Raw genomic sequence first — 11,711 nt, forward strand, 5'->3', positions numbered from 1 at the left:
GGGTCAGTCTGCTCTTCCCTGGGTGTGTTACACTGACAGAATGGGGTCAGTCTGCTCTTCCCTGGGTGTGTTACACTGAGAGAGTGGGGTCAGTCTGCACTTCCCTGAGTGTGTTACACTGACAGAGTGGGGTCACTCTGCTCTTCCCTGGGTGTGTTACACTGACAGAGTGGGGTCAGTCTGCACTTCCCTGGGTGTGTTACACTGACAGAGTGGGGTCAGTCTGCACTTCCCTGGGTGTGTTACACTGACAGAGTGGGGTCACTCTGCTCTTCCCTGGGTGTGTTACACTGACAGAGTGGGGTCAGTCTGCACTTCCCTGGGTGTGTTACACTGACAGAGTGGGGTCAGTCTGCACTTCCCTGGGTGTGTTACACTGACAGAGTGGGGTCAGTCTGCTCTTCCCTGGGTGCGTTACACTGACAGAGTGGGGTCATTCTGCTCTTCCCTGGGTGTGTTACACTGACAGAGTGGGGTCAGTCTGCACTTCCCTGGGTGTGTTACACTGACAGAGTGGGGTCAGTCGGCACTTCCCTGGGTGTGTTACACTGACAGAGTGGGGTCAGTCTGCACTTCCCTGGGTGTGTTACACTGACAGAGTGGGGTCAGTCTGCTCTTCCCTGGGTGTGTTACACTGACAGGGTGGGGTCAGTCTGCACTTCCCTGGGTGTGTTACACTGACAGAGTGGGGTCAGTCTGCACTTCCCTGGGTGTGTCACACTGACAGAGTGGGGTCAGTCTGCACTTCCCATGGTGTGTCACACTGACAGAGTGGGGTCAGTCTGCACTTCCCTGGGTGTGTTACACTGACAGAGTGGGGTCAGTCTGCTCTTCCCTGGGTGTGTTACATTGACAGAGTGGGGTCAGTCTGCTCTTCCCTGGGTGTGTTACACTGACAGAGTGGGGTCAGTCTGCACTTCCCTGGGTGTGTCACACTGACAGAGTGGGGTCAGTCTGCACTTCCCTGGGTGTGTTACACTGACAGAGTGGGGTCAGTCTGCTCTTCCCTGGGTGTGTCACACTGACAGAGTGGGGTCAGTCTGCTCTTCCCTGGGTGTGTTACATTGACAGAGTGGGGTCAGTCTGCTCTTCCCTGGGTGTGTCACACTGACAGAGTGGGGTCAGTCTGCACTTCCCTGGGTGTGTCACACTGACAGAGTGGGGTCAGTCTGCACTTCCCTGGGTGTGTTACACTGACAGAGTGGGGTCAGTCTGCTCTTCCCAGGGTGTGTCACACTGACAGAGTGGGGTCAGTCTGCACTTCCCTGGGTGTGTTACACTGACAGAGTGGGGTCAGTCTGCTCTTCCCAGGGTGTGTCACACTGACAGAGTGGGGTCAGTCTGCTCTTCCCAGGGTGTGTCACACTGACAGAGTGGGGTCAGTCTGCACTTCCCTGGGTGTGTTACACTGACAGAGTGGGGTCAGTCTGCTCTTCCCTGGGTGTGTTACACTGACAGAGTGGGGTCAGTCTGCTCTTCCCTGGGTGTGTTACACTGACAGAGTGGGGTCAGTCTGCACTTCCCTGGGTGTGTTACACTGACAGTGTGGAGTCAGTCTGCACTTCCCTGGGTGTGTTACACTGACAGAGTGGGGTCAGTCTGCACTTCCCTGGGTGTGTTACACTGACAGAGTGGGGTCAGTCTGCACTTCCCATGGTGTGTTACACTGACAGAGTGGGGTCAGTCTGCACTTCCCTGGGTGTGTTACACTGACAGAGTGGGGTCAGTCTGCACTTCCCTGGGTGTGTTACACTGACAGAGTGGGGTCAGTCTGCACTTCCCTGGGTGTGTTACACTGACAGAGTGGGGTCAGTCTGCACTTCCCTGGGTGTGTTACACTGACAGGGTGGGGTCAGTCTGCACTTCCCTGGGTGTGTTACACTGACAGAGTGGGGTCAGTCTGCACTTCCCTGGGTGTGTTACACTGACAGAGTGGGGTCAGTCTGCTCTTCCCTGGGTGTGTTACACTGACAGAGTGGGGTCAGTCTGCTCTTCCCTGGGTGTGTTACACTGACAGAGTGGGGTCAGTCTGCACTTCCCTGGGTGTGTTACACTGACAGAGTGGGGTCAGTCTGCTCTTCCCTGGGTGTGTTACACTGACAGAGTGGGGTCAGTCTGATCTTCCCTGGGTGTGTTACACTGACAGAGTGGGGTCAGTCTGCACTTCCCTGGGTGTGTTACTCTGACAGAGTGGGGTCAGTCGGCACTTCCCTGGGTGTGTTACACTGACAGAGTGGGGTCAGTCTGCACTTCCTGTGTGTGTTACACTGACAGAGTGGGGTCAGTCTGCACTTCCCTGGGTGTGTTACACTGACAGAGTGGGGTCAGTCTGCACTTCCCTGGGTGTGTTACACTGACAGAGTGGGGTCAGTCTGCACTTCCCTGGGTGTGTTACACTGACAGAGTGGGGTCAGTCTGCACTTCCCTGGGTGTGTTACACTGACAGAGTGGGGTCAGTCTGCTCTTCGAGGAGAAAGTGAGGACTGCAGATGCTGGAGATCTGAGCTGAAAATGTGTTGCTGGAAAAGTGCAGCAGGTCAGGCAGCATCCAAGGAGCAGGAGAATCGACGTTTCGGGCATGTGCCCTTCTTCAGGCATTCCTGAAGAATATGGCAGCCCGGCCCATATCCCTCCAAACCCTTCCTATTCATCCACCCATTGAATGCCTTTTAAATGTTGCAATTGTACCACCCTCACCACATCCTCTGGCCTATTCCATACACGTACCACCCTCTGCCTGAAAAAGTTGCCCCTTAGGTGTCTTTATATCTTTCCCCTCTCACCCTAAACCTATACCCTCTAGTTCTGGACTCCCCAACCCCAGGGAAAAGCCTTTGCCTATTTATCCTATTCATGACCCTCATAATTTTGTCAACCTCTATAAGTCACCCCTCATCCTCCAATGCTCCAGGGAAAACAGCCCCAGCCTGTTCAGCCTTTCCCTATAGCTCAGATCCTCCAAACCTGGCAACATCCTTGTAAATCTTTTCTGAACCCTTTCAAGTTTCTCAGCATCTTTCCGATAGGAAGGAGACCAGAATTGTACGCAATATTCCAACAGTGGCCTAACCAATGTCCTGTAGAGCCACAACATGACCTCCCAACTCCTGTACTCAATACTCTGACCAATAAAGGAAAGCATACCAAGTGCCTCCTTCACTATCCTATCTACCTGCGACTCCACTTTCAAGGAGCTATGAACCTGCACTCCAAGGTCTCTTTGTTCAGCAATACTCCCTAGGACCTTACCGTTAAGTGTATAAGTCCTGATGAGATTTGCTTTCCCTAAATGAAGCACCTTGCATTTATCTGAATTAAACTCCATCTGCCACTTCTCAGCCCATTGGCCCATCTGGCCAAGATCCTGTTGTATTCTGAGGTCACCCTCTTCGCTGTTCACTACACCTCCAGTTTTGGTGTCATCTGCAAACTTACTCACTGTTCCTCTTGTGCTCGCATCCAAATCATTTATGTAAATGACAAAAAGTAGTGGACCCAGCACTGATCCTTGTGGCACTCCACTGGTCACAGGCCTCCAGTTTGAAAAACAACCCTCCACCACTACCACGATCTTTGATCCAGTTCTGTATCCAAATGGCTAGTTCTCCCTGTATTCCATGAGCTCTAACCTTGCTGATCAGTCTCCCATGGGGAACCTTGTTGAACGCCTTACTGAAGTCCATATAGATCACATCTACTGCTCTGCCTTCATCAATCTTCTTTGTTACTTCCTCAAAAAACTCAATCAAGTTTGTGAGTTTCTCATGCACAAAGCCATGTTGACAATCCCTAATCAGTCCTTGCCTTTCCAAATACATCCACATCCTGTCCCTCAGGATTCCCTCCAACAACTTGCCCACCACCGAGGTCAGGATCACCGGTCTATAGTTCCCTGCTTTGTTCTTACCACCTTTCTTAAACAGTGGCATCACGTTTGCCAACCTCCAGTCTTCCGGCACCTCAGCTGTGACTATCGATGATACAAATATCTCAGAAAGAGGCCCAGCAATTACTTCTCTAGCTTCCCACAGAGTTCTTGGGTACACCTGATCAGGTCCTGGGGATTTATCCACCTTTTCCCGTTTCAAGACATCCAACACTTCCTCCTCTGTAATCTGGACATTTTGCAAGATGTCACCATCTGTTCTATATCTTCCATATCCTTTTCCACAGTAAATACTGATGGAAAATATACGTTTAGTATCTCCCCCATTTTCTGTGGCTTCACACAAAGGCCGCCTTGCTGATCTTTGAGGGGCCCTATTCTCTCCTTAGTTACCCTTTTGTCCTTAATATGTTTGTAAAAACCCTTTGGATTCTCAATTCTATTTGCCAAAGCTATCCCATGTCCCCGTTTTGCCCTCCTGATTTCCCTCTTAAGTATGCTCCTACTTTCTTTATACTCTTCTAAGGATTCACTCTATCGATTCTGTCTATACCCTACATATGCATCCTTCTTTTTCTTAACCAAACCCTCAATTTCTTTCGTCATCCAGCATTCCCTATACCTACTAGCCTTCCCTTTCACCCTGATAGGAATATACTTTCTCTGGATTCTTGTTATCTCATTTCTGAAGGCTTCCCATTTTCCAGCCGTCCCTTTACCTGCAAAGATCTCCCTCAAAACACCTTTCGAAAGTTCTTGCCTAATACCGTCAAAACTGGCCTTTCTCCAATTTAGAACTTCAACTTTTAGATCTGGCCTATCCTTTTCCATCACTATTTTAAAACGAATAGAATTATGATCACTAGTCCCAAAGTGTTCCCCCACTGACACCTCAGTCACCTGCCCTGCCTTATTTCCCAAGAGTAGGTCAAGTTTTGCACCTTCTCTAGTAGGTACATCCACATACTGAATCAGAAAATTGTCTTGTACACACACTTAAGAAATTCTAAACCTTTAACACTATGCAGCCATTCTTATGTTTCAATCTTTCTCTTTGTTTTTGGAATATCCCACACTCTCAGACACTGTGTTCCAGAACGTAACGCCTGGATTAATCCGGCCAATCCCACACTCTCAGACACTGTGTTCCAGAATCGAACCACTAGATTAATCCAGCCTATCCCACACTCTCAGACACTGTGTTCCAGGCCCTAACAACTGGATTGACTCGGCCTCCCGAACACTCTCAGGCACTGTGTTCCAGACCCTAACCACTGGATTAATGCGCCTATCCCACACTCTCAGAAACTGTTTTCCAGACGAAAACTCCTGGATTAACACGGCCTTACCCACACTCATGGGTACTGCGTTCCAGGCCCTATCCCCTGGATTGACCCGACCTCCCCAAACTCTTAGGCACTATGTTCCAGAGCCTAACCCCTGGATTAATCCGGCCTCTTCCACACTCTCAGACACTGTGTTCCAGACACTAACCCCTGGATTAATCCGACCAATCCATCACTCTCAGACTCTGTATTCTACACCCTAACCTCAGATTAATCCAGCCTATCCCACTCTCTCAGGCACGGTGCTCCAGACCCTAACTCTATATTACAGCGTCCTACCCTGCACTCTCAGGCACTATAATCCAGACCATAACCACTGGATTAACGCGGCCTTACCCACACTCATGGGTACTGCGTTCCAGACCCCAACCCCTGGATTGACCCGGCCTAACTCACACTCTCAGGCACTGTGTTCCAGACCCTATCCACTGGAATGACCCGACCTCCCCAAGCTCTCAGACACTGTGTTCCAGACCCTAATGCCTGGATTAATCCGGCCTATCCCACACTCAAAGGCACCGAATTCCATACCCTAACCCCTGGATTATTCCCACCTATCCCACACTCTCAGGCACTGTGTTCCCGACCCTTACCTCTGGATTAATCCAGCCTCCCCCACACTATTAGGGAGTGTGTTCCAGAACCTAACGCTTGGATTAATCCGGCCTATCCCACATTCTCCGACACTGTGTTCAGACTCTAACCCCTGGATTAATCCGGCCTATTCCACGCACTCAGGCACTGTGTTCCAGACCCGAACTTCTGCGTTAATCAGGCCTAACCAACATTCTCAGACACTGTGTTGCAGACCCTTACCCCTGGATAAATCCGGCCTCCCCCACACTCTCAGGCACTGTGTTCCAGACCCTATCCCGTGGAAAGACCCGACCTCCCCAAACTCTCAGTCACTGTGTTCCAGATCCTAACCCCTGGATTAATCCGGCCTATCCCACACTCTCAGGCACTGTGTTCCAGACCCTAACCTCTGGATTAATCCGGCCTATCCCGCACTCTCAGGCACTGTGTTCCAGACCCTAACCCCTGGATTAATCTGGCCTATCCCTGACTCTCAGGCACCGTGTTCCAGAACCTAAACCCTGCATTCATCTGGCATATCACACACTCTCAGAAAATGTATTCCAGACCAAAACCCCTGGATAAATCCAGCCTATCCCATGCACTCAGGCACTGTGATCCAGACCAAAACCCCTGGATTGACCCAGCCTCCCCACTCTCTCAGGCACTGTGTTCCAGACCCGAACCCCTGGATTTAACCCAGCCTCCCCACACTCTCAGACCCTGTGTTCCAGACCCTAACCCCTGGATTAATCCTGCACATTCCACACTCTCAGACACTGTTTTCCAGACGCTAACCCCTTGATTAATCCAGCCAATCCCACACTCTCAGGCACTGTATTCCAGACCCTAAGCCTTCTATTAATCCAGCCAAACCCACACCCTCAGACACTGTTTTACAGACCCTAAAGCCTGGATTAATTCAGCCTATCCCACACTCTCAGGCACTGTGTTCCAGAGCCTAACCACTGGATTAATGCGGCCTATCCCACACTCTCAGACACTGTGTTCCAGACTCTAACCCCTGGTTTAATCCAGCCTAACCCACATTCTCAGACACTGTGTTCCAGACCCTAACCCCTGGATTAATCCGGCCTCCCCACACTCTGAGACACTATGTTCCAGACACTAAACCCAGCATTATACCGACCACCACCATACACTCAGGCACTGTGTTCCAGACATAATTCCTGGATGAATCCGGCCTCTCCCAATCTCTAAGGCACTGTCTTCCAGACCCTAACACCTGAATTAATTCGGCTTCCTGCACACTCTCAGACACTGTGTTCCAGACCCTAACCCTTGGATTAATCCGAAATATCCCGCACTCTCAGGCACGGCGTTTGAGACACTAACCCCTGGATTGACCCGGCATATCCCACAGTCTCAGACACTGTTCCAGACACTAACCCCGGTATTAAACCGACCACCACCATACTCTCAGACACTGTATTCCCAACAATAAACCCTGGATTGACCCGGCCTATCGTACACTCTCAGACACTGTGTTCCAGAATCGAACCACTAGATTAATCCGGACTATCCCACATTCTCAGGCACTGTGTTCCAGAGCCTAACCCGTGGATAAATCCGGCCTCCCCCACACTCTCAGGCACTGTGTTCCAGTCACTAACCCCTGGATTAATCCGGCCTATCCCACGCACTCATGCACTGTGTGACAGACCCTAACCCCTGGATTAATCCGGCCTATCCCACTCTCTCTGACACTGTGTTCCAGACACTAACCCCTGTATTAATCCGACCACCACCATACTCTCAGACACTGTATTCTCGACAATAAACCCTGGATTGACCCGACCTATCGTACACTCTCAGACACTGCGTTCCAGAACCGAACCACTGGATTAATCCGGCCTAAACCCACATTCTCAGACACTGTGTTCCAGACACTAACCCCTGTATTAAACCGACCACCACCATACTCTCAGACACTGTATTCTCGACAATAAACCCTGGATTGACCCGACCTATCGTACACTCTCAGACACTGCGTTCCAGAACCGAACCACTGGATTAATCCGGCCTAAACCCACATTCTCAGACACTGTGTTCCAGACCCTAACACCTGGATTAATCCAGCCTCCCGCACACTCTGAGGCACTGTGTTCTAGAGCCTAACCCCTGAATTGAATCCGGCCTATCCCATACTCTCAGGCACTGTATTCCAGACACTAACACCTGGATTGACCTTGCCTTCCCCACACTCTCAGGCATTCTGTTCCAGACCCTAACCCCTGGATTAATTCAGCCTGTCCCACTCTCTCAGACAATGTATTCCAGACCCTCAACCCTGGATTGACCCAGCCTCTCCCACACTCTCAGGTACTGTATTCCAGAACCTAACACCCGGATTAAAACAGCCAATCCCACACACACAGGCATTGTATTCCAGACCCTAACCCTGGATTAATCCGGCCTATCCCACACTCAAAGGCACTGAATTCCATACCCTAACCCCTAGATTATTCCCACCTGTCCCACACTCTCAGGCACTGTGTTCGAGACCCTAACCTCTGGATTATTTCAGCCTATCCCACACTCTCAGACACTATGTTCCAGATTCTAACCCCTGGATTAATCCGGCCTATCCCACTCTCTCAGGCACTGTGTTCCAGACCCTAAATCCATGAATTAATCTGGTCTATACCACGCTCTCAGGCACTTTGTTCCACACCCTAACCCCTGGATTAATCCAGCCTCCCCGACATTCTCAGGCAGTGTGTTCCAGAACCTAACCCGTGGATTAATCCGGCCTATCCCACACTCTCAGGCACTGTGTTCCAGACCCTCACCCCTGGATTAATCTGGCCTATCCCAATCTCTAAGGCACTGTGTTCCAGACCCTCATACCTAATTAATTCAGCCTCCCGCACACTCTCAGGCACTGTGTTCCAGAGCCTAACCCATGGATTAATCTGGCCTAACCCACATTCTCAGACACTGTGTTCCAGACCATAACCCTTGGATTAATCCGGCCGATCCCTGACTCTCAGCCACTCTGTTTCAGACCCGAAACCCTGCATTAATCTGGCCTATCCCACACTCTCAGAAACTGTATTCCAGACCCAAAACCCCTGGATTAATCCGCCCTATCCCACACTCTCAGACACTGTGTTCCAGACCCTAACACCTGGATTAATCCGGCCAATCCCACACTGTCAGGCACTGTGTTCCAGACCCTAAACTTTCGATTAATCCAGCCAAACACACACCCTCACACACTGTGTTCCAGACATTAACCCCTGGATTAATCCAGTTTATCGCACAGTCTCAGGCACTTTGTTCCACACCCTAACCCCTGGATTAATCCAGCCTCCCCCACACTCTCAGGCAGTGTGTTCCAAAACCTAACCCGTGGATTAATCCGGCCTATCCCACATTCTCAGGCACTGTGTTCCAGACCCTAACCCCTGGATTAATCCGACCTCCTCCACATTCTCAGGCACTGTGTTCCAGACCCTAACTCCTGGATTAATCCGGCCTATCCCAAATTCTCAGGAACTGTGTTCCAGACCCTTAACCCTGGATTGACTCGGACTCCCGAACACTCTCAGACACTGTGTTACAGATCCTAACCCCTGGATTATTCACACCTTTCCCACACTCTCAGGTACTGTGTTCCAGACCCTAACCTCTGGACTAATCTGGCCTATCCCACACACTCAGACACTGTTTTACAGACCCTAAAGCCTGGAATAATTCAAGCTAACCCACTCTCTCAGGCACTGTGTTCCAGACACTAATCCCTGGATTAATCCGGCCTATCCCACTCTTTTAGGCACTGTGTTCCAGACCCTAAATCCTTGAATTAATCTGGTCTATTCCACGCTCTCTGGCACTTTGTTCCACACCCTAACCCCTGGATTAATCCAGCCTCCCCGACATTCTCAGGCAGTGTGTTCCAGAACCTAACCCGTGGATTAATCCGGCCTATCCCACACTCTCAGGCACTGTGTTCCAGACCCTCACCCCTGGATTAATCCGGCCTATCCCAATCTCTAAGGCACTGTGTTCCAGACCCTCATACCTAATTAATTCAGCCTCCCGCACACTCTCAGGCACTGTGTTCCAGAGCCGAACCAATGGATTAATCCGGCCGAACGCACATTCTCAGACACTGTGTTCCAATCCCGAACCCTTGGATTAATCCAGCCGAACGCACATTCTCAGACACTGTATTCCAGACCCTAACCCCTGGATTAATCTGGCCTATCCCACACTCTCAGAAACTGTATTCCAGACCCCAAACCCCTGGATTAATCCGCCCTATCCCATACTCTCAGGCACTGTGTTCCAGAACGTAACCCTGGATTAATCCGGCCTATCCCACACTGTCAGTCACTGTGTTCCAGACCCTAAGCCTTCGATTTATCCAGCCAAACCCACACCCTCAGACACTGTATTCCAGACTCTAACCCCTTGATTAATCCGGCCTATCCCACACTCTCAGGCACTGTATTCCAGACCCTAACACCTGGATTAATCCGGCGAATCCCACACTATCAGGCACTGTGTTCCAGACCCTAAACCTTCGATTAATCCAGCCAAACCCACACTCTCAGGCAGTGTGTTCAAAAACCTAACCCGTGGATTAATCCGGCCTATCCCACACTCTCAGGCACTGTGTTCCAGACCCTAATCTCTGGATTAATCCAGACTCCCCCACATTCTCAGACACTGTGCTCCAGACCCTAACCCCTGGATTAATCCGGCCTATCCCACATTCTCAGACACCGTGTTCCAGACCTAACCCCTGGATTAATCCGGCCGATCCCACTCTCTCAGGCACTCTGTTCCAGATTCTAACCCCTGGATTAATCCGGCCTATCCCACTCTCTCAGGCACTGTGTTCCAGACCCTAACCCCTGGATTAATCCGGCCGATCCCACACTCTCAGGCACTGTGTTCCAGACACTAACCCCTGGATTAATCCTGCCTATCCCAAATTCTCAGGAACTGTGTTCCAGACCCTTAACCCTGGATTGACTCGGACTCCTGAACAGTCTCACACACTGTGTTACAGATCCTAACCCCGGGATTATTCCCACCTCTCCCACACTCTCAGGTACTGTGTTCCAGACCCTAACCTCTGGACTAATCTGCCCTATCCCACACACTCAGGTACTGTTTTCCAGACCATAACCCCGGATTAATCTGGCCTATCCCACACTCTCAGGTACTGTGTTCCAGACCATAACCCCTGGATTAATCTGGCCAATCCCACACTCTCAGGCACTGTATTCCAGACACTAAGCATTCTATTAATCCAGCCAAACCCACACCCTCAGACACTGTTTTACAGACCCTAAAGCATGGAATAATTCAGTCTATCCCACACTCTCTGACACTGTGTTCCAGACACTAACGCCTGGAGAAATCCAGCCTACCACACACTCTCAGGCACTGTGTTCCAGAGCCTAACCCGTGGATTAATTCCAGCCGATCCCACACGCTCAGGCACTGTGTTCCAGAGCCTAACACCTGGATTAATCCAGCCTATCCCACATTCTCTGGCACTGTGTTGCAGAACGTAACCCCTGGATTAATCCGGCCTATCCCACTCTCTCAGGCACTGTATTCCAGACCCTAACACCTGGAGTAATCCAGCCAAACCCACACCCTCAGGCACTGTGTTCCAGACATAATCCCTGGATGAATCCGGCCTCTCCCAATCTCTCAGGCACTGTGTTCCAGAGCCTAACCCCTGGATTAATCCGGCCTAACCCACATTCTCAGACACTGTGTTCCAGACCCTAACCCCTGGATTAATCCGGCCTATCCCACTCTCTCAGGCACTGTGTTCCAGGCCATAACCCTTGGATTAATCTGGCCTGTCCCTGACTCTCAGCCACTCTGTTTCAGACCCTAATCCCTGTATTAAT

Source organism: Chiloscyllium plagiosum, unplaced genomic scaffold, assembly GCF_037043375.1.
Source record: "Chiloscyllium plagiosum isolate Xiang-an unplaced genomic scaffold, Cpla_swu_hap1 HiC_scaffold_42, whole genome shotgun sequence".
Taxonomy (NCBI): Eukaryota; Metazoa; Chordata; class Chondrichthyes; order Orectolobiformes; family Hemiscylliidae; genus Chiloscyllium; species Chiloscyllium plagiosum.